This window comes from Heliangelus exortis, chromosome 15, assembly GCF_036169615.1.
Source record: "Heliangelus exortis chromosome 15, bHelExo1.hap1, whole genome shotgun sequence".
In the NCBI taxonomy this organism is placed as follows: Eukaryota; Metazoa; Chordata; class Aves; order Apodiformes; family Trochilidae; genus Heliangelus; species Heliangelus exortis.
Genome location: NC_092436.1, coordinates 6,754,095 through 6,778,742, shown reverse-complemented (window position 1 = coordinate 6,778,742; position 24,648 = coordinate 6,754,095). Strand labels below are relative to the sequence as shown.

Below are 24,648 nucleotides of genomic sequence, written 5' to 3'. Positions count from 1 at the left end.
TTTCATCCATCAATACAGTGATGGCAGCAATGCAGGAGAAAGGAAACCTATTCCAGCAGCATGATGTTTGGTACAGGGTGAGCAAAACACTGTTTGCATTGATGGTACCTGGAATTTCTTGGCAATCTCCCATGTAAGAGCTAGCTGGGGTCAACACTACTTAACCTACAAATTCAAATGAAATGGAATACATTCAATCAATTCAATCTCCAGACCTTATAATATCTGACATCACCTGTGCTAAAAAAGGCATTCAATTAAATTAAGATAGTGATTGGTTTGACTTAAGGTTGAAGAACGAGCAATCTATACTCTGGGGAAATGGCAACAAAAGGAGAAAATGGAGCATTTCCCCCCAGAGAGCTGACCCCTCATCTTTATACCTCTACTTCCCAGCACTCAGTTGTGGGGTTCCCTGGAGCTCCTCCGAATCCAGGAGGTTGGGATCATGCTCAGCTCTCCCATGCCACATCATCCAGCAGATGTGGCACTGAAACCCACCATGCAGTTCATCACACTCTACATCTATAATGAAAACATCTCTATTTGGACATGTTATTTAAATATCCTTTATAGTCTGATATATTTAAATATCCTTTGTCTAAGGAACCCTTCTAGGATGTGAGTCATCTGATCCACTAATACTTGCCTAAAGGAAGCATCTATTTCCATCCTTTTATTACAAAGGGGATCTCTGTGAGTAGGTCAAACATGAAGATCCACAATTTCACGGGATACCTAAATTAACACAATGAATCCAAGTCAGCATCCAATTGGGTCACATGTATTAGAAACAATTTTAACTGCAAACCAGCCTCAGAACATGAAATAATAACTGGTCTAGTTATTGTACCCACTTGGCTCCCAGCTTTGCTTTATTTCCTGGAGAAGAAAGAAGTCATGGTAAAATGTGATTCAATACATACTCCTACAGGCACAGTGTCTGGTGGACCTCAGTGCTAACAGGGTATGCCCAAAATGTCACAGTAAATGGTCTGATGAGGGAATTACATGGGTCACAGAAGAAAAGAGCTGAGAAAAGAATTTTATACCTGTCATTTCCTGTATGAAAACTTCAGACAGTCATAGACTGCTCCATACCCAGAAAAGACAAGGAAATGAAAAGGAAAGGAGGGAAGAGAAAGCAAAGGGAGATTGTTAGTTTTCTAGGAAATACAACATGATTAAATATTGTCAGGCTTTAATCCCTGCTGACAAGCAGAGCTGCATGAGAGGTATCAGTCCATTAATTATAAGCAAAAAAGGCTGTGACACAGGCGTACGAGGCAGAAACACCAAAATGAAGAATTTGGTATTTATTTATTTATAAAAGCCTCTACTAATGAAAGGAGAGCCACTCATCTGGATCTAAAACTTTCAACCCTATGTTTACTAAATCCTAATGCAGTCTCCCAGCACATACTGGGGGAAACAAAAAAAAAATAATCCCATGGTTAAATTTGCTTTTCATAACAGGATTGAATTTAGGCCCTGTATAAACCATTCTGGTCGATACACTGAGATTTATTACAAGTGGCAGCAGAGGACAACCCTGGAAAGACTGGTTCCATGTAGTGCAGTGGCAAGCAGACTGATGGCCAAAGGGATGAATAAAGGACATCCCTAAGAGAGTGGAGATGGCTGATTTCAGAGAGGTGCACAGTAAAAGGTCTGAGAAGTCAAAATGTCAGAAGAGATGCAGTTCAGCAGATTGGGAACAAATATGTGGGATTGTTTTCTCTCTTGTTTCATGGGACTAGTCAGTGTTCAGAGCTTTTCTGGGTTTTTATGTACTAAGAATTTGATCGTTGTATTTTTGCTGTAGTCCCCTTTCCCATACAAACATGAAGCACGGCATACTTTTTTGGTTTTTTTTACTTTTTTTTTTACTTTTTTTTTTTTTACTTTTTTCTTTCTGAAAATAGGGGAAAAAAAATCAATCAGAAACATGTTGCTTTGCTCACAAGCCTGAGCCATACTATCTGGACACAGCTCTGCCAAGAAGAGCCTCTTCGGGGCTTTCTCCCAGGGCTGTGCTCTATTTGAGCCACCACCTTATCCAAGACATGGTTTCTACTTTCCCCAGACAAACCCTGATGAAACTCAATTTCTTGTTCCAACATCTACAATTGATCTGGCATTTGGAAACCAGTTTCTATTGGTTTAGCAGTTCTAAATAAATGGGGATTTAATTCTGGGCTGCCTGGAAACTAGTCAGCCTAGGTCCAGAATGGCACTGCTAAGGTGAGCAGTGATTTTGGATTGTGATTATGATTTTGGAAAGGTATGAGAGAATATGCAAAATAAAATATTTGCTCAGTGGTACATTTCCCAAATAATCTAGCATGCTCATTTGAAATCATTCATGTTAAAGCTGAAAAGATGTAGGAGACATTCCCACAGTCTGGGCTAAGGAAAACCTGACTGAGAAAACATCTGCCACTTGCCCAACTCGGATGCTGCAACAAACTTCCCTGAATTAAAGATAAAACTGTCAAGCATTTTGGCTGCTAAGAGATGTGTTGTAATCAGGCATCTTATCAGGAAGGAACACATCCTAAAATGAGAGTGAACAACTTCTACTCTGCAAGAAGGAAAAAGAAAAAAATACATGGTTTTGAAATCTGAGGGGGAAGCAGCAGCTGTGCATGTTCTTACTGATTTTCAAACAAGGGAACTGCTCAAAAAGGAGCCCTTTTGGCTCAGCACTGTTGTCCCAAGGATATGAGTGAGCCCCAATACTCCATTCTCCTCTTGGGACAAATCCTCTGATCACCTCCTCACATGTAAGGAACTCTCAGGCAGTGCCTGTATGAGCTGCTCTACTCTACTGAGAATTTAAATTTATTTTCAGTTTTGTAATTTTTGTAGCAAGATGCTTGCTTTCAACCTTTTTTAGCCAGCAGAGATTATCAGAGCACAAGGTAGTGATGACTTCAAAACTGATTAAAAAAACAGGTTTTCCTTAATCACAGTTTCAGCTTTCCTCACTAAACCACTCAAACTTCTCAGATAGCAATTACAGCTCCAAGAAATAAAAGAAGAAAGAAAAGAAGAGAGAAAGAAGATATGAAAAGTAACAGAAAGAGGGAAACAGAGACAATCCTTTATAGGCCCATAATTTAATCCTGCAAAATTTCAGTCTGCATGCACCACTGATTCAATTACTGTATACAGCTTTACCCTTCAGCAGAACAAGAATTACAGACAAAATCATTTTTAAAGGTTAGTGAGAGAATTTTTCATTGATAATGACTTGCTTCAATTGGGGCACACAACGTACAATATGAATTGTATTTGCCTTACTCCTTCACAACAGATATTTAAATCTGGTTTGGGATGTGAGTGAAATCTGTTGAGTGATCTTAATCTACTCTGCACAGAGAGTAGCAAGTGCAAGCCAAGAAACAAACTCACTTGATTAACAGGTTCTGCACAAAATACTGAACCAGGCACTATGAAGCACATTTTCCTGGAGAGAGGAAAAATTAGGATTCACAGCTAAAGGGTTGGCAGACTGGAAGGGGCTCCTGGCATCAGAAACTCCACTCCTTGTCTCACATGGTTGTGCTGTCACTCTCTGAATTGTTTCCCCTAGGACTCTTGTTATTTTGGCAAATTTTATATACTTAAAGGCAGGTATTCTGGGCTATGTGGGGCACACTCAGTGCCAGAAGAGCCCTGGCACCTATGATGTTTGTAGTTTGTAGTTGTTTTCACAAGTGCAGTTTAAGGCATTTCCCTGGAGTTGTTCTAATGTATTGAAGAACATAAGGTCAAAAGGGCTGTTTTGATGAGAAGTGGGGTTATTGCTAAAGTACCATTTCAATTACCTCAGCAATGTTAAGTGTGTTTCCAGCACTTGTGAGACAAAGCAGAAACACATTCAACTTTTTCTCTCAAAACACTATATTTCTCCAACATGTTTCATATATCAAAGCTATAACCACAAGCACACAGATCTTCTGTAGTTTAGACTCTTGAAAACCATCTGATAATCAGTCTCTTAAATCCAGGAAGAGTGTGCCTATGCCTTACCAGAGAAGAAGAGCTCTCTCAAGTGAGCAGGAAAAGCATCTATGGTAAATCATGCTACATGGAGCTACATGGCTTCATTGAGCCTGAAAAAGGGCTGAGCTCACAAGGCTGATGTTGAAAAAAAGATGGAATTATTAAAACTATTTACATAATCAACAATGCTAAGACAAGATGCAGTAAAAGCAGCAAAGGCACTATAAAATACTAATTTTAGTGTTCTCAACTCAACATGGTATTCTCCAAGGGAATTTTATTATTAATCAGCTAAATTACAGCCATTCAAAAAACTGGGCAAATGACAACTCATTCTTTGAGAAGACTGCTATACAATTGGACTGCTGAAATATTATTTCCATGGAATATATTCCCATTTCCCATCCTAATTACTGATGGATTAGTTATTGTCACTGGAATTACAATAATTTGCCTAAGTAGTGGCTTTTAAAATAAAGATGGAAATAATATTCAGAAGCTCCTCTTCCACACATGAGTTATATATATACTGCATGTCTGTTTATTCTCCATGCACGACTGCCTGCTTTGTCCCTAGAGATCCAGGATAACATGACAATCCTACAAGCACATAAACACTTTCATCTGTTCTCACTTGCAAGCATCTCCATTTACAGGATCATCATCATGCTAATGCATGTCTGCCAGCTGTTGCCCTGCTGCATTTTATTCTCTCCGTGGTGCCTCCCTCTCTCCCTGCACATGTACCTGCACCACACATGCTGGGGGGTTTCTAGTTCATGCCAGCAAAGATTCTCCACCTTCAGAAAAGATAAAACCTTTTCCACCTTCCAGCTGAAGTGCAGTTGATTGAAAACCACATTTCCTTTCATTTCAGCTCTGACCCCCAAGCAAACCCCTGTCCTGCATGGAGCTCACCCCCTGATCTCCTGGATACAACTAATCCCTCCCCAGGGTGATACCAAGTGTTGTTTCAGTCAGGTTGGGGTATTTGCCTCCTTCACTCTTTGATTGTTTCAGTCCCAGCATGGCTATGAGATTTTTTAATTTTTTAGTATTTGATTTGCATTAACAAAAACACTTGGTACTATGAACAACAAGCAGGCATCACTAACTTGTCATCACTACACTGTTTTTAGCTGTCTGATTGCTTTTTCCTCATTCAAAACCAACCATAAAGTACTTGGAGGAGAGAAGAGGACTTGCTTTCAAACTAAATCAATCTCTCAAAATCTTTGCCATCTGCAATCTCCTGCTGCATTCAGCAAAGACATTTGTACTCAGGCCATGTCCAGCAGGATCCAGAATCTGGGTGAATACAGACCCTGGAGAGAAAGTATCCTCATCTCAACCAGCCCTGGGTAAGACTATGACACCCAAGTCCTACAACACCAATCACCCTAATCCTGCCCTGAACTCACTCCTGACATCCATATCTCCTAGATACTAAGCATGTCCAGAAAGCATTTCACCAAATACATGGCCTTCGGAAGCTTTTCCCAAGTTCTGAAGTGTTTCTCTTTCACATCCATTCTGGCCATTGTAAAGACCTCCTTTTAACCCTCACAGGAGTGCAGAACGTACTGTAACCTAAAAGTGAGCAATTTTCCCTCCTGAGCCACTCAAAAAAGCTCAAGGGCCTCTGCTACTGCTCAGCCCAGCATGGTTTATTGCATCTTGATTTCATGTTGGTGCCATGGTTGGGCTACACAGGAGCTCACATGGCCACTACCCTGTCTGCACATGAATCTGCTTGTGAGATAAACAGTAAATGCACAAAGGGCAATCAGCTGCTCAACTCCTACCAAAAGCCACAGCAAGCTGGGTGATTGCCATTTTAAAAATCCTCCTTATCAATCAGGGGCCATTCTAGGGAACACAGTAAGTTCAAAATCTCTCCAATTACAGGGAAAACTATATTCAGTTATTATGTATTATTTGGGAAGAGAGTTCATACTCGTTAGAAGCTCAAAATATGAGCTATTTTCACTATTCTTATATGACTTTTTTTCTTTTTTTTTGTGGAAAATGGGCTTATTTTGAACAGTGGCAATGCACTGTTCCAGGACAGAGTGCTCCATGCGTGCAATCTGAAAAGGACAGCATTGCTGTTCCCATTTTAAAGGGAGCACATGAGGGCTATGAGCACACCTCTCCTGCAGAGAGAGAGAGGATTACACCCTGGAGCAGAGAGTCCCCATTCCAGCTGCACCCATTAAATAACACTCTTACATCCATAAGCAACAAGAACAAAACATTGGCAAAAGCCCCAGTGTGGTATTGCCCAAGCGTGACAAGAAACCTGAATAATTGCTTATCTTGTGGTACTGAAGCAACAGGGGCCCAATTCAGCACAATAATTCAACAAGTTTGTTAAACACACCAGTGACTGACTGATAGTAGTTTTGCCTGTTTGCAGAAAAGAAAAAAAAAAGTTTTTTAAGTTTGTGCATGTGATATCAGTACATTTTTTCAAAGGGGCAATGTGACAGCTGTGTTGGAGATAATCAAGAAACTCAGGGGCAATTAGGTTTTAATGCTGTGACAGTGGGAAAGCACAGCAACCTCTGTGTTACAGCCACAAGTTTCTTGGCAAAATGTTCTATAATAAGACACATGGGATATCATAATTTCTTTGCAGAATATTTTCTTTATAATTTATAGATGAAACCATGTGAGGAATTACTTTTAGATCTGCAGATGCCAATCACAGATACAGCACCCTTTTCCACTTGAAGTAAACATTATTACAGTTCTACTCTACATCAGCTAGTAGAAAGGAAGTTTGGCAGACATTGCTGTCTTCTACAAACTGGAGAACAAGTATGCCAGCAGGCAGTGCTACAGAGGGCACTTTAATTTCTCTGGTACATCCAGCACCTCATTCTCCTGATGCAAAGTTTATAGCTCAGGTCATTGTAACACCAAATGGACATGAATATGCCACAGAAATCTCACCTGTTACTCCCTGAGTAATGCCCATCTAATAATAGGTCATTAAAAAAAGAAAAGGAAAAAAAAAGGCTTTTTAATTATTTTTTAAAATTAAATAGTTAATTATTCCAGAGCAGTTGAGCAAAGCAAAGGTTTAGGGACTCCCACCATGCCACAGACTCCCTAGCATGCTATTTGCTGTTAGAATACTTAGAACCTCTCACAGTGAAAGAGAAAGTAGGGCAAATAGGGCAGAGAAAGAAAATGGAAGAATACATAAGTTATGATCTGAGGGATTGTGCCTAAGTGATGTGCTGGGAGACAGGGAGGGAAGAGCATCCTACCCCTTCCCCACTTTAACACCATTTCTTACTCACACCCTCCTGTCTTTGTGAGTTCAAAGTAGCTTTATCAAGTCTGTTCTGTGAAATACAAAGCAGAGTGGTATCAGCTTCATCAAAAAGTGTAAAGCACCCAGAAAAGCACCAAATGCAAGTCATCCCAGACAGCGTGTCTCAGCTGCAAGAGCAAGAGGCCTTAGTGGGATATAATGCTCAAACAATCACCTGAGTCCCAGGTCCAGAACTCCAGCCAGCCCTGACAGCTTCCAGCTCATTCCCCTGCTCTCTGAAGGACCTTTCAGCTCCCTCCCACAGCAGCCCCAAATGCAAGCTTCAGCCACTGCTGGTTTCCATTCAGTTTGCACAGGTGTAAATTGACTGCTCAAGGCAAAGAAGAACCAGCTTTTCTTAGCTGCCAAAGGAGAAGTGATGCTGTTTTGAACTGTACAGCTTCCTTTTCTAAAAGGTTCCCACATCATAAGAGCATGGTGCCCTTTGCACAAAGGAGATCATAGATGGTCACACCACAAATCCACACTGCTGCAACACAGAAAGCACCAGATTTCCAGCAAGAGAAAAGGAGAGCAAAACAATAAATTTATGACAAATGGCTACCTGTTCTCAGTCATCTCACCTGGTCTTGTGCTTAGACTTCATGGCCCAACATAGTTTGGTTTTATATGCAGGTCACTCAGTTATTCTTCTCACATGTTCATCAGGCACTGCTGGAAATGTGGCTATTATCCATCAAGTCCTCTACTTTAGTCAGCTCCCAGCAGAAGAGTAATAGATGCACTTGTGTTGTCACATCATAGTCCAAAACATCAGGGAAAAAAGCCCTGAACATTAACAACTCCCTAAGAAAATCGGTTCTTAAAATAATAGAAATGGGGGGGAGGCGAGAGAGGGGAGGGAGTGAAAGGGATAGGAAGGTGCAGAGTATCCCTTTTTATCAGGGATAAGATCTGCAGAAAAGTGCCCTGACTGGCTGTATGCCAGGCAAGACAAGAGTACCCACACTGTGATTTTATTTCCACTGAAGTTGACATTGCTTCTGGATCAAGCAACATGTGCACATGTTGGTTTTAATTTCCAGGATCAACACTCAGAAATGGTCTCCTCTTTGGACACCATACATCAAGAGAGATGTATCAGTTTGAAGAGTGTAATCTCTTCCCAGGGTACCTGCATTAAGATTCAAACAGCACAGTGTGGTGATGGTTTCAGGCAGCACAAATCTTCACAGAGAGTAAAGGAAAAGGGGGAAAACAACAGACAAGAAAAAAAGATTAAATCAAAGATGACAAGAAACACTCGTCAAAGCTGGGAGGAAGATGAGGTCAGGCACACACACTAATCAAGATGGCATGGTGGTAATTTCCTGATACCATCAACCTCTATGAGCTGGTTTTAAAAGATTTGTTAATTTTAAAGAAGAGCTAAAGCAAAGCTTCAAACTTATTAAAAATGTGTATAAATGCAGATATGGATTAAGATATTTCTTTGCTGAGATGCAGAGAAGAAAAGCAAAGTGGAAAGGGAGAGAAAGAACAGCTTGTGCAGAGCAGCCTGAAAGTAAATTTTAGTGACCTCTACTCACAATTTCCTAAAAAACACCCTGACCAGCACCCTGACCTGGGGTTGCAAACTGCAGCAAAGGAGCTGTTGCCAGTCCTGGCAGGCTTATGATATTGGCACATTGTCCTGGTTTGGGCAGGAATTTTGTAATTTTGTAATTTTGCTTTCAGCTAAGTTTCTTGTAAGTAGCTGCACTTGCTGGAATTAACAGCAAATTTCTCAGAGAGTGTCTGCTTCTAGGACTGATAATGCTCAGTGTTTATAGTTACAGCTAGAGACTGGTGTGCAGAACCAAGGACACTGCTCAGTTCTGAGGAACATTTTGCCTTCCAGAAGAAGAAAAAGAGTAAAGAGGTCACACTTGCAAACCCTCCTTTAGGGAGGAACGGACAAGATAAATGATCAAAATTCACCAGAGCACTCCATCCCATACACGTCATACTCAGTATAACTTTGAGGGATCACAGGGGTCAAACCCCTTCCTGCTTCTTCTTCTTTACCTGTCCCTGTTTGCTTCAGCATCCTGGGAGAATTATGTCCATTCCTCTGCCTGTGGTCCTGATCCATGCCAGCCCTTATCTGTGTGTTCCTGCCTCCAGCTCCTGCAGCTCCCAACTGCTGCTGACCCCAGGATTCCAGCCTGGACTTTCCCTGCTTTCCTGCTCTGCAGCCTCAGTGGTGACGTGAGAGTTATTGGGGGAAAAGGGGGAGAAACTTGGTATCAATTTTCCTGTGTATTTGTATATATTTAGTAATTTTTTTCCTTTTTATCATTACTGTTTCATTAAAGCTGTGTAGTTTAATTTCCAACCCATAAGTCTCTTTCCCTTATTCTCTCTCCTTCCTTTATCAGGGAGGGGAGGGGGATTAATAGGGAGCATTTGTTATTCGGTTTAATTGCTGGCCCAGTGTTAAAGTGTGACACACATATTTTTACATTTGCAGCTACAAGTCCACAACAACAAAATCTCAAATGAGAAACCCACTAGGTTTAAGTGCAGCTTTTACATGACCCACCTCTGAAGCACAGTGAATACATCCAAGAAAGATGTTTGTAAAAAATAGGAAATAAATATGAGGTTCAACCAGACTGCAGGAATCTGTCTCAGAGGTAACATCATCAGTAACCTGTACCAGATACAATCTTTTCCTCTTCAGACTCAAACATGTACAGCCTCACCCACGTAAACTCTGAAAAGGGACCTTTCAGCTCCTCTCCCAGCCCTGTGCCTCTTAGGACAGGGCAGGCACAGCCACAGCCACACTCTCAGCCCTACAACCTCCTTCCAGTTCCTTAATTGGGCTTGTGTATTACTAATAAGCAATTGATACAGAGGAAATGAATGTGAGGCTACTGCAGAGTTGGCTTCTGCATACAAATACAGGCAGCTGAATGTGAATCAGCAGCAGATGCTACAGCCCTGCCATTCCTATGGCATTTCCAGTATGGACGTGCTTAAAATAGCTCAACATAAAGAGCTTCACTTTGCACAAATGATGCTGGTGGGACTGCTAAATGCCTTTACAGAGAGGGAAATGCAGAAGGCTGAGGGGGTCAGATAAAAATAATGTGTTGTGCAGACATGACTCTGGATGAATATCTAGAGGAGAGGCTTTAAGAGGCAACATAATAAGAAATCAAGATAAGGAGGAAAGGCAGACACAAGGCAGGAAAGGCAAGCACATAGCTCTCCACACATTCAGCCTTTAGGGACCATCTTCCTATTTTTTTTCCTGAGCGCCAAAAAAAAGTCCCCAAATTAATCTCTGTGCACAGCCTTAAATTGTTCTTCATGCCAACTTTGTGTCTGCATCAAATCCCTCCACAGTGTAAGATGCAACACTGTGAATAGGCTCATTTTCGTTATTTTATCGAATTGTGTTAACTTTCTCTCTGCAGCATGCCCTGAGGCTGGCAACACTGAGACGTGCAGAAAATGTAAATTACTCCCCTTTTGATATGATAACCATAGCAGTGAATTGCATCCCAGAAATCAGCTCAGGATTATAGCTGAGAACCTGCTGAAAGGCACTTAGCTGTGGCTCTGCGCCAAAAGGGGAAACTTCAGCTGGCAGGTCAGTGCAAAGCAGGCTCAGGTCTTGGGAAAGAAGAATTTGTACCATTCAGCTATCTGGGGCTGCACACACCTCAAAGCCAGCTACCTCAGGGTCAAAACATAGTTAGTATGCCAACAGGTGTTAAAAGTAAGTGTGAATTTATGTATGCAAACACATGGGAGAGCTATTTTAAGTATGAATAAGCACCTAGGAAAGTGGCAGCCAGCTGGCTGTAGGATAAAATCTATTTTCTAGACAAATACAGATGTATATATAAAGAGGTACATTAAATTTTTTCTTATTTCCTGCATGCAACTCATTATGGTAAAGGACATTATTACGATATTTTTAATCATGTGTCTTTTATTTAAATAGTTTTTCAGTTCCAAAGACTCAGCGGACGTTGGAATGCAAATAAGGATAATCAGAACATGAAAATAATTGTTTTCTTAAAGTCTTATTTTCCTGTGTAAATGCCACTGCTAACAGTTATTACCATTAACCCTGGACTAGAACTCCACTGAATTTAGTACTTCACAAACACAATAATAAAAAGCTGTCTGAAACCTAAGGAATCCGCAGTTCTGACAGCAAAGAGGTAGCAGATGGATATAGACAGAAATAATCAAGAAGTAGTAGTTAACAAGGCAGGAGTTAGTCTCAGCAAACCAAAGCCCTGATTGCCATGAGCCTCATGCAGACACAAGAACAAAGAAGAGTTCTGATCATCGATGCCCTGCAACACACGGAGCTCTGCACATTCTTCATCTTCACTGCTGTGCTCCATCTGCTGCTGGAAATCCTGTCTTGTTCACCCACTATAATTTAACACAAAAGCTCTTTAGACCAAAGACTGTAATGTATGACCCTGCTCCCCACCACTGAGCACAGTAGGGCTCTAGCTGGTCACAGAGACAGCTAAAACCATTTATGGACAAAATGGTTTCTTAATAATAACATTTACTAATAACTGCTCCATGAAGTATGAGCATGCATGCACACAAGTCTAAAATCAAAGTTAACACACAAAACCCCCATGAAAAATAACATTTGAGCAACAGTGCCTTCTGATGGCTTTTATTCATCCAGACACCTCTTGCTCTAAATCTGAACCATACAGAGGAGAGGAGGAGAGGCTGGCACATAATTATACTGTGAAACACAGACACACCATCAGTAAATACATGTACTATGTCCACACTACATACCACAATACTAAAGCCTTGCCTGATAGATAGCTGGACAGCTATGACAAACAATCACCATATAAACATTTAAAACAATACAAGACAGTTTTCTGTAATGGAGATAAGATCTACAGGACACAACATTCTTGCTGGAAGGTTTTATTTCAGCGTGTTTACCTGCTTATTACTACACCTTTCAGAACAATTTTAAGCCAATAAAGTTCTTAATTTGTATAACCAAACCTGTCTGATGACAGAAGACAATTCCTCATTGCTTTCTGGTTCTTAAATTTATGCTTGAAAGTAATGAGATGGCAAAATAAAAGATCCCTGTGCAGCATCAATCCATTCCTTCTTCATGCCCAGCTAGACCTGCATGACACAGAAGCATTGGCCTTTCAGCCTCCACTTCACACTGTCATCAAAAGGTTAAATGACAAATTTAGCCATTAGAAAACTAACAGGAAATGGTAAAAGGGTTGCTTTTGCAGCACCCAGGTGCAGTGCATACAGACAGGTGGGACAGATGGGTAGGAGAAATCATAGCAGGGAGTTCTGCTCCCAAACTGCTCTTGGTGGCAGCAGGGACCCAACCAGATAGAGTTGGGTTCTGTGAAAAGCTGAGCCTTTCAAAAGGCTTTACTCAACACTTTTTAACTGACACTTTCAGTGAAGTCTCTATGCAATGTCTTCAAAACAACTTCACCTGCATAGCAAAAAAAAAAAAAATCTGTCACAGAGCTTCTGTTACCTCTGCACCAGACATCATGAATCTTTATAGCTAGGATTCAGTTCTCAACTAATGTATTTGGATTTTTTATGATTATTTTGTGGTTCTTTTAAATGGTACATTCTTTTTTTTTCTCCTTGGACATCTTATAAAAAGTAAAAGCAACTGATAGAAAATACTGCTTAGAGTCAAAGTTCATGGAGACTTCATTGTGCACGTTTCACATCTATTAATGACAATACTTTTTTAATAAGAAATAATGAAGACAGCTCCTACATAATGGCATGCTCCATTAAGTGATAGCTGCAACTTCCATGCTCAATCATGCAACGTGACAGACTTTCCAATGCAATTCAAACCTCAAAAGTTAAAAAGATATAGCATGTAAATGGACCTTGCTTGCTCTTAAATCACTGTTTGCAAATCTGAATCTCTAACTCTGGTAGGTTCAGATCAGCTCTACTTAACTTGCAAAGGTAGGGCAGGTTTCATCGATCACTTCTAATGTTTATAAATGAACTCTTAAACAAATAAGAGTAATGAGATGTGCAACTGAGTTGCTAAAGACTCAGTTGAAAAAAATGTGATAATATTTAAAGGCTTCAAGCTATGCTGTTCATTGTAATTTCTGCCCACAGCAGAATTCAGACTACAGGTTTGCCAGTTTAACCAGAAAGGGGAAAAAGGAACCAAAGTGAATTAGTATTTGTATTTACTGACAGCACAACTATCAACAGAAAACATTCAAAACAGCACAAGTCCATTTACTTCTCAGTTATTATTCCTCAACCTTTTTTAAATGCAGCATTTTTTACCCGGATTTCCTATTTACAGTCCACACTACACCCTGAATTTTGAAATTCTAGCATCTGGTGGCATTATTCCAGTTGCTATAGAAATAAAGCTGGCTTATTGTTATTTATAGTATGGCATCACCTAGAGGTGCTTTTAATTAATCAGAGTTCCTTCTTCCACAACTTTCAGAGAAGGACCAGAGAGGAAGCAGATTTATAATGCTGATGAGGTTTTTAAATACACAAGTGCTGACTATTTGAAGAACCTGGATTTAAAGGAATGAGATTACAAATAAAGGAAATAAGTATATCTGATCTGGCTGAATGTCAGCAATCCACTTCTTACCAGAGAAACAAGGGAATTCCTAAATAAAAAGAAGTGCAGCACTTCCTACCAGTGAACATGCACAGACTGAACATGTTGTAAGATCTACATACAGTCATGATACAGATTTTTGCTTCCATTCCCTAGCTGTTTGTAAAGGATTTCACTTATGAACCACCGCTCAAGAGAAATGAAAATTATTTTTCCATGAGAAACTAAACATGATTTTCACTTTGTTATTTTTCATGCCCTGCTAAAATAAAGCCACAGTGGGTTTTCAATTGCTGACACGTTGCTCCCATCCCAACTATTAAATACCCATTTTTGTGGCCTGCCAGAGATTCTAAATGTGGTATTTACAGACACATAAACACCTAAAAAAACACTGCAGTTAATGTACTAGAACAGAAATAAGATTTCTGGGTTTTATTCTATTGTGGACTTCTTGTGCAACTCAGACAACTTCCTCATTCAAGCCTTACATGGAGGCTTCCCCCTCCACCTAATGAACAGGTGAGCTGCATAAATGGATCACTGCCTAGGATGTGCTCTGGAGCTGTGCTGTCAAATAGTTAGAAAAGCCAAGAATAAATAGTATAAATCATCTTGAGGCAATTATAAAATGTTTATTAGCCTCCAAAGGGGGGGGCAATAAACCTGCTTATTTTAGCAGATAAAGTCAAATTAGTTTGATTGAAGTTGGTAAGTGTTCAAAGATTAACAGCTATGGCCTCATTTGCTTTTAGTTATTTTTGATGAAATGTCAGCTCAAAAAACTGAAAGATGATTCTTAGTTATTTAGGCAATGTGAAACTTGGGCAGCTATCTTCCAGGAAACATGGCCTGCCTGACAGATTTCAAATGAATAAAAGGGATATTATTGCAATTATCATTAGAAGAAGATGTCTCTCATCAAAATGTGTCTGGATTTTAATTGACAAGGTCTAGGTTAATGCCATTAAAATACCAATGAAAGCAAAGCCTGTGGCTCAAACTAATCGTCAGCACTGAGCAACCACAACCTCTAACCCACCACAGATTTATCACTCTGTGCACACTGCACTCATGACAAGAAACATTTGAATCAATCATTAACAACTAGAAATTCCTCCCAGACAGAAAGTGAGCAGAGTGAAGGGCTGCTCACCCTCCTTTCTTGTGCTCCAGAGCAAAGCAGAGGTGCCTACAAGACTTCCTAATGAGACAGACTTGTTTTCTTGCTGTTTCACAGTCTTTTCTTTTAAGAGCATTGCAACACAGACTTTCAGTGGTCCTAAAATGAGGAGAGACCCTTTAGTCTGAGCAAAATGCAGTGCATGTATGGCTAAATGTCTTTCCACCTCCCTGGTCACCCTCCTCAATCTCCTTCAGCACAGCCAACAGGATGACACAGCTGCCTTCATGGATGAAGGGATGGTGGCACAGTATGACCATGTGAACACAAACTGCAATACAGAGAATTCCTTATTCCCAGCAATAACCAAACAATCAGTTTCTCCTCTAAAGAAAGGCCAGCCAGCACACTTGCTTTCCAACTCAGAAGATGTGTGGTATTTGCCACCTAGGAGGAAGAAAAAAAAAATCTTTAAAAAATATCTCCCTGTTGCCAACTGACCAGTCAACAGAAAACAGCAGAAGAGAGTTGCTGAGATGAAGGACTAAGATGCTACCTTGCTTAGAGGGTGCCAGTGCCAGCAGGGGCTTTGCTGGCCCCTTCCTGGTCCCTGTCAGGCAGAGGATGCCCAGGGCATTAGCTCATCAATAGAAATGCTGCTCACTTCACTGTCCCTTTTCTCCAAGAGGCAAAAATCAGACATTTCTCTTCTAATTCACAACCAGCTACCCTGCTTTTCTATTTTTTTCTGTTTTCTGTTTATTGACTCCAGAAACCACAAGCTGGAAAGCTCCCATTAAAAGATGCCTATGAGAACTCTCCATTCACAGCTAACACTTGGCTGCATACATTCTCTCATTTCCAATTTTTTGCAGTATGTTTCAGCTTCTCTTCATCAAATATATTCATAATTATTTGCAGCACACCTAAAGAACTCGTACAACAGGTTTGTGCTTCCAAATACAGGCTTCTGGATGTAAAAAACTCAGAATGACAGAATTAGAAAGATGTTTGTATAGGTCAGCAGGAAAAGCTCAGGAAGAGGAAACTGGAAGCCACACCATCATGATTTGACTCAGTGACTTCCACCAGACAGCAATTTCCACCATTACTAAATGCTCAGTATTAGAGCATAACTGCTCAGTTTACCATCAGATTAGTCAGGAGCTGCAAGCATTTTTCATTATAAAAATCTGCAAAGTGGAGACTTCTGGTACCTTAAATGAAAGATTGAACCATGAAAAATATTGTTCTGATATAAAGAGATACCTTTAATACAGCAAAGTATCTCTGTAACACTTTTCACCAGTTATTGCTGAGGCTTTGCCAGGCTGTTCCCACTGCACACTTCAACAATCTTTAGACTAAGCAAAGGCTTGATTGAGGAAAGTTGCAACAAATGCTCATTTCTTTCCAAAATCACAATACTTTCAGACTTTTTTTCAGGTATACTTCAGAACTAGCTAAGGAAGGGTGTCTTTGCCACTTAAATTGTGCTGTGCTGGTCCTGTAATACTCAACTTGAGCTAACAGGACCCAAACAGCTCATGAAATACACACAGTGCTCCCAGCAATTATTTCTGTGATCTTAAGACAGAGGTCATGCAGGGACAGAATTGCTCCTTCAGGTAATTACACTCCACACGGTGCCTGTCAAACCTTCCTCCCTCCACACTGCACGCTAGTTTTTTGTGGATCATTTGAAATAAATGTTATTCTGAAGGTTGAAAATATAACAAGTTGTAGCTCATCTGGACCTGAACATTATCAAGTCACCATTGTAAAGAAACACAGAACATTGCTCCCTGACTGCATATGGGACACGGGTGACTTCCCATCATATACTCAGGTCTTATCAACTACAACACACAATTTGTCTAATGAAAGGTAAAAACTACTATCTGGGTGGTGTCACAGCTGCATGCAGAGCAGTAAAGGCTCCAGACTATCCTGCTTGATCAACCCCACACGTGACATTCTTCACTAAGCTTTGTTCTGGCAATATTCCCATTATTTGAGGAAAGAAATGCAGCAATATGCTACTTTTTTCTGCAAGGCTGGATGTAAAGCTTGGAAAGCAGAACTGCCTTCACTATGTGTCAAGAGGATAGTACTTCATAATTAATTTGCCACATCAATTGTTGGCCACCCTCCCCTTCTTCTCTAGTTGGCTGCAAACTGCCAGTGGATACTTAGCCAAAGAGCAGACAAGCTGCAGAGCAAAAAGCAGCATTATTATTAGCTGATACCTCATACTGTGTGCTAGGCAAAAGTAACAAGTAAGAGAGGCTGGGCACAGTGAGAGCAGTGCCAGTGCAAAGGCAAACCTGCCTGAAGCTGTTTGTCATCTAAGAGATGCAAAAATGAAGGGGATAGAAAAGCAAAATGGGGACAATGAGTCAGCCAGAAGGCTGCAAGAAGATATGGAAATATACTCTCAGAAGAAGGTTTTGAGACAGGTAATTCCAAAACACCTGCAGCCCAAATAAAGATGTGCCCTTTTCCACCCCAACTGGACTCTGCCCAAGACATGGCCCATTGGCTGTCAAACAGCAGCTCCGCAGAGAACAAGGGGCTCCAAAATGCTTCATCTTCTGAGGGATGGAAGGTGTACTCCATTCAGAACTTGGTTAGTGTTTTCCAAACCTCAGTCTTCACATTTCTCAAAGTAGAGAGCACAAAGTATTTACATGGAGGTTTTTGGTCCTCACAGGAGAAAAGTCTCAAGGGGAAAATAAACCACGACTTCACCATAACCTCTGAAGCAGCACTACGAACATCAGAGTCCAGAAGGCAGAGCCAAAAGCAGGAGCAAGCCTGCTTATATGACTTTGGACAGACTTGCTGACTTCTCAGTATTTCTAGAGTATGCACAAAGGACTTCCATGTTACTGCTCTGTGACCAGTATCTTCAGAACCTCTTGTTAGTTTTGGACTTGGAAATTTTTTTCAGGAATTCAACTCACTTCTGCTACAGATATCAGCTTTTAAATTCATTTTACGCCATGATATTTGTTATCAGAAATTGTGTTGTGATATGCGTCAGGTTGATGGATTCAATAAAAGTCCTGTTAGGAGAACTGGAGTCAACAGGGCTGTGAAATTGGTGTCATCAAGGGAATTGATACATTAACAGGCTGCTGTTCTTGCAACGTAATAACCATTTTATTTCCTCACCCTGACAAACAGTTCAGAGAAACACTAGAAAACATTTTCAGAAATGCTACTTAGACAAACAAGCACAGCACACTTGCTGATAAAAACATAAAAGAGATCCTGCATGCTTCCCTGTTTTCCTATTTGTTACAGAAAATTCAGTCAAGAGGAATGAAGAACTTGTTCAAAGCAAAAGTTTGAATTTAACTTTGGGAATCCAGCAAACATCCTGAGATGCTTCAATAGAAATTTCCCTTCAATAATGGAGGAAGAAAATTTTACTGACACATTTTCCACCCACAGACCTGAATCCCCCATCAAGCCATTGGAGAGTTGCATGAAGGTTTTATTTTGACATCCAAGCTGCCAGGCATGTAAAATCGGTGTTTGTTTCAGATTTCATAAATGAAATGTTACAAAAAAAGCAAGACAGATTTGAAGAGATAAATAATAACTTCTTGTCAGACCATTTAATACAGAGAGTGAGAGGACACCTGCCAACTGCTTTGCTTTAGGTCAAATAAAACTTGAATATGCCAGTTCTCTGCTTCTACATCAGATCATCACAGCTGCAACTCTACCTCTACACTGTCCTGTAATGCAAGGAGATTTTGTTAACTTCAATGGATTTACTGAGCATCTGGGAATTGTAAAAAAATGTGATGTTTAAAACAGAAATAATATTACAGCCTAAACAAAGCTAAGGGAAAGGTTCCAAAGCTATTAATCTGAAAAAGGTGAATTACATTGAGGATTTATGTCCATGTAACGAAGACAATTAATTGCTAGGAGATCCATAAAACACATTAAATGAACAGGGTTTTTCCAATTCTCCTTGCAAGATAAAATTTATTAACTATGTTTAATGGCTACTTAAAATTTTTCTCTTGCATATTTATTAAATTAAATGTGCTTTTTTTTTCAGTAGAACAGAGCATTTTACTAACCAGATGCCACTAAACTAAGAAATGAGCAATTTAAGAAAAAAATATTACTTTGCATGTTATCTACATGCCTGTTGTAACAATTCCTTACTAAAGGGGAATCTGCTTATGTCTGAAGAGCAAAAAAAGATTTTAACTGCAAAGATGACTGAGTTCAGATAATATTATTCAGATATGTGCTGCCATTTCCAGGAGATACAGAGCAAAGGTGGGTCCTGATGTCATTTGGTGTTACTGTAATCAACTAAAAGACTCTCTGCCTGAGAAAACAGGAAACATGGAAGAAACTTGCTCAGATTAGAGCAGCAACCTCAAACAGATCCAGATCCAGATCTCATGCTTTGCTCTAGAGACTCAGCTGCTCAGCCAAGGCTATCTTCATGCCTCCAGCTGTGGGTATCAGATGGAACTTTTGCCCTTGTAATAGTTTGCAAATCAGAGACAGATTTTTACTGCTAAAAATTGATCTAGAAGTGAATCTGTTCCTTACTTGCTACCTGTAAAATGGGGCTAAACAGCATTTCTGTCTTACAAGGGTGTCATGGGAACAGATAAAGTTGATGGCAGTAAATTATTCTGGTTTGCATGAGCCCCCACGATAAAGGACAAAAAAAGTGTCTCAGCTACTTCAATGAACAACAGTAGCATTGCCAACTCTTTAAACATGAGCACAATCTTCTTAATCTGTAATGTTCTTAAAGATCAAGCTTTGATAAATACATGAGCTTTCCTTAAAAAAATAAGTTTTTTAGATCTGATAGCCACAAAGTAAAATGCAATAATATAACTGAAGTCCAACCTAAAGTTTAATTCCTAAATAAATAGTTTTACATAAATCAGTTACATGGAAAATATTCTTTGTCCTCTGAAACTGCCAAGTCCTGTACAGACTCTGAACTGGAGTAATATGGTGCAGCCTGAGATGTGAAATATTAGACTAAGAGCTGGACTGACTGAGGTAGGAATGATGTAGGGAGCTCATCTCACCACCAACCTCTCCTGCTCAAGGCAGGGTCAGCACCAAGGTCATACCAGAAACTGGGTGCTCTGGAGAGGATCCTTACATTCCCTGAGCACCTCCTGTACCCAGCAAAACACACATGATCATTGCAAGGAATATTCACACACGTTCACCTATAAATTTCACACAGAATAAAAACATGGTTGCAATTTCTACATTATAATAGTGCAAAACATTTATCAGCAAGAGGCAAGAAGCCCTCTTCCTTACAAAATGCCTCTCGTACAGCCCTTCTAGGTGTTAAAACCACAAGAGAAACAGCTTGGAAAGAAACTAAAGTGGTGATGGTATGAAAAGAGTGAACGATGTTTAACAGCCTCCTTTTCTAGAAACCAGGTGCTACTGGAGCAGACAAATGCAGCAAGAACTTCTCTCTGACATCGGGGCTGTTTTCTTGAAATGCCTGTACAAATTAACAGCATATGCCATTGCCAGAACAGACCTTTCTTTACCCCCCACACTTAAAAGTTTAAGTAATTCCCAAAAATCTTTTCTGCAGTTCCAGGGACTCTCCAGACCAGTAGAGCTCTGCTGAAACCTGAGTGTAAGCCTACAATTTCCAGAGATAACACTACTGGTGTAACCATATCAAAGTCAGAAAAATTAGTTATACACACTCACCTGGATGCCCCATATTTTCTTAGAGATTTTTAAGAAAGTCCTGACATTTTTTTACTTTTTTTTTTTTTCCCCCTCCTCCACTAACACTAAGAATAGGTGTTATATTGCTGCTGTAGTTTTCTCAACAAGACCATACTTCTGGTTCAGACATACAGGAGAAGTCAATACCCATGTGTCAAATGAAAAAGGACGGCATCATCTGATACCAATCTACTGGCATGTGGGAAAGAATACTTGAAATCTGGGAGGTTTTAACCAGCAAACTTTGCTTTCATAGAAACAACGTGGCCTAGATAAAAGAAGTCATAGAATCAGAGGTTATAGTGCTCTAAATGGTTCTATAGCACACTCTTTGTTCAGGGTATATTCCTCATGTCCTGGCACTCAATTTCTTGTTAAAAGATACATTGCATGTTGTTGTCCTACAGTTACAGCATTACCAAGGGAATATTTATGGGGATATGAGAACCTCCATGCTACAAAACAAAGGGACATATACAATTATGCAAGAAATTGGTATTACTTCTGTCCTTGGCAAACAATGAGACTCTGCAAAGCACAAAGGAAAACACAGGGCTGTGTTACAAACTGGCTACTTCAGTATGGTTTTTTTTGTTTTTTTTCATCTCTGCCCCTCCGAACTGAAGACATCAGTGAAACACAAGTGAGGTTTTCAAAATGTGGATGCCTATCACCAAACATAAACCAACAAGAGCAAAACACAGCCACCAGTGAGCATTTTGTTCAATAAAGCATTTGATATAAACAAGCACCCCCTCAAGTCCAAGACTTTAAAAACACTTCACTCTTGATGAATGCTGCTTAGCACGAGCAAAGGTTATTTACAGAGGCAGCAAAACAAACAGGAAGGCTGCTATTTTTTTTCTATTTTCTCCATATTTAGATATTCAGAAAAATAAACCAAGATTAAAAACAAGAGGAAAACTGCATACCTTACCAAGCCCGAGTGTTGAACACAACTCCTTTCAGAGCAACATTGGTGTGAAGGTAAGTTCCTCAGGCAACAGCCAGCCACAAATCCTTTCTGAGCTCCCCAGAGGCTCCAGCTCCCCCTTATCTGTGTCCCTGAGGAAGAGGCAGTGTTCTTCAGTACTTCAGAGCCTCGGCTGCAAAAGATGCTGTTCAGAGAAACAAAAGATAAGAAAAAGAAGAAGGTGTAGCATTAAATTATAGGGTCAGCTGTTTGGCAGATTCAGAGCAGAGCCTAAGACAACACTGGACAGGAATGAAATGTCAAGGCAGGACGAAGAGTCTACGACAATCCATCATGTGTGGCACCTTTGGAGGGCAAGCTTTGAATTCAAGAACTGTGGTGCAAAACTACTCATTTTACAGTACTTTAATCATGTCCCTACACCAGGAAATGAATGCCAGCCCACCTGGTTTTTGTTCCAGTCTGATACCATAATAAGAATTATTTTAAGTCATTACAGCATTTCTTCAGAATAACAGGACTTCTATATTAAAAGCAGAAGAGATGTAGGCTCAGTCTTAATACTTTTGCACTGCTGAAATGGCTCTGATTCAAGGAATCCAAAGCTTGTTATGACCTTACAGCTGATAGGAAGCAATGCCCATCAGCCCAACACACAGCAATGGCTTCCTGAGCAATTGTTAGAGACAGGTAAATAGTCTGAGGTTTTCTGAGAGACTGAGGGCTTGGCATTGCTATGGTTTCCAGCTCAATATCACTGCTGGTGTTTCTGACACTGAGCAAAAACTTAGAGAAGCACTGAGAAGTCCAAACACCCATCCCTGTCATTGCATTAACCATTCCTAACCCCTAGAATATGAGAAAACAGTTAAAGGACCATCCTTCCCACATTTGGACAACACAGCCTGTGAAATGAGAGCAGGTAGAGCAGCACAAAGCAGACAAGTACAGTGCCATGCAGTGCAGGATCTGATCTCCCTAGGTCAGATACATACATGCTGTGTGCTTTGTGCTCTTAAACCAGACTCATAGACATATTTCTAATATTGAGTCAACACAGCAGACACAAACATATTCCAATGTTGCCTAGAAATGCAAAAAGAAAAAAATAAAAAAAGAAAACAAGCCAATACAGACATGTATTGTCTGTATTCCTTAGAGGTCTTCTACCCAGGAAAAAGCCTGTAGCAGCTCAAAATACCATAAAATCCCATTACATCTTCACAAAAAAATCCTGAACTCATGAGCAGATTACAGCTGTGTAGAAAACTCATATGAGTGTTTGGGCTTGCAACCAGTAATCTGTGTGCAAATCTGTCCATATTGAAAGTTAGCATCATACTATTTGTGTTGGGTCTTTTTAATACTTACCTTTACCAAAAAGCCCACATAGCAAGCCAAGTCACACCTAAAGTCTTTACAAGTGGAACAGTTTGTGGGATGCCAAGCACAGGAGTCAGGACAGCAGAGCCCAGCCCAGCACTTCTTGGTGCCCGTTTTCAGACCTCCAGCCTCTCTTGAACTCAGACATGAAGAGCAAAAGGGAACCTTCACAGTTCCTGTCCTCTTCCAGGCTAACTAAGAAAAATCAGACTGCCAACTGAAATGGCTGCTGAATGACTTATGGATACAGAAGTGGCTGATGCTGCAAGTAGTTTGTTCTATCAGTAGCAGCAAGACCTAATTCTACTGCTTTTAAGTGATTTCTCTCCCTGGAGACCACAGTTACAATTACTTTTTCATTTTTGCTCATAAATTATAACACAAAATAGTCACAAAGAAAATCAGTGCTCCATTTTTGTGCATTAACTCTTGCATCAGCTGAGTTGAGAAGCAGAATTAATAACAATAGGACAAAATCATCATTGCAAGCTGAGTCCAGGAGCCTGGTTTCAGGTTGGAAAAGATGTCTTTTTGAAAGCTCCTATTTGGTACAGCTTGCTAATATTAACTGGAAGTAAAAGTGTTGATAAATTGCCTTAATATGCTGCTATACATGCATGTACAGTTTCTGAACTTTCCAAATTTCTGGACTGTCTTAATTCCTGCACTTCTGGGTGGATCCTAATTACAGTACAGTCATGTGCTTCCACCTCTTGGCAAAGACAAAAAAACCCAAAAGGTTCCTGCATTCCTAACCACTACCATTATGAGAATGAGACCACAGCAGCAGTGAGCTGGAAAATGTTGCTGCTGAGAAGCTGCCTGATCCATCCTCCTTTGATCATATGCATGGAGGTAACTGCTGACAAACTACAAATTAGTTTCATTATCCAACCCTCAATTAAATATTCAGCTGCATCCCTAAATTAACATGGTTAAGTGGTATCAGATCAGTCTTCAAGTCACAAAAGCAGGTATATAGATGTTCTCATTAATCACAAAAGGCAGAGGAGATACTTTTTCACTAAAAATATAGTATTTCCCTTGGAGGAGTCTCAGTTCTTTACTGATAGAAAGCACGAATTACATAAAATAACTATACACTTTAGATGTAACAAATCAGATACAATATTAAATTTGAAGAGAACACTTCATCTTGAAATATTCCCAGACCACAAATCAATGAAAGCTGGGTGACTCTCTCACAGGAAGCCTTCCTATACCTTTGTCCTGTTCTCACACTTTTTTTTAGTCATCATCTATCAATATCAGAGGAAGGTGAGGAGCTCACTGAACCCTTACCTGACCCAGCATGGTCATCCTTGTACTTGGGTGTCTTACAGATTAAGGTGCAGTTTGGGCCTTGTGGCTAGATATGACAATATTGGTGAGCTTTTGCAACTTGAGTTAGGGCAAAAAGAACTATCTAGAAGCTGAATGACATATTAGCAGGTAAATATTATGGTATAGTAGATATTCAAATCACTATGAGTTTG

General features: G+C 40.1%; 1 protein-coding gene across 8 annotated transcripts in view; it reads right to left on the bottom strand.

The window, feature by feature from the left end:
- SGCD (sarcoglycan delta) overlaps positions 1 to 24,648 on the bottom strand; it is a 306,709-nt gene that overhangs the window by 168,551 nt on the left and 113,510 nt on the right. For 5 of the 8 annotated variants that reach the window (XM_071759133.1, XM_071759132.1, XM_071759135.1 and 2 more), the window contains exon 2: positions 21,768 to 21,953. The exons of 1 other annotated variant lie outside the window; for it this stretch is intronic. The gene's annotated coding sequence lies outside the window, so the exon portion shown is untranslated. Of the gene's footprint in view, positions 1 to 21,767; positions 21,954 to 24,648 lie in introns of those variants that run through there. 2 more of the 8 variants (XR_011728933.1, XM_071759130.1) reach the window with 1 other exon arrangement.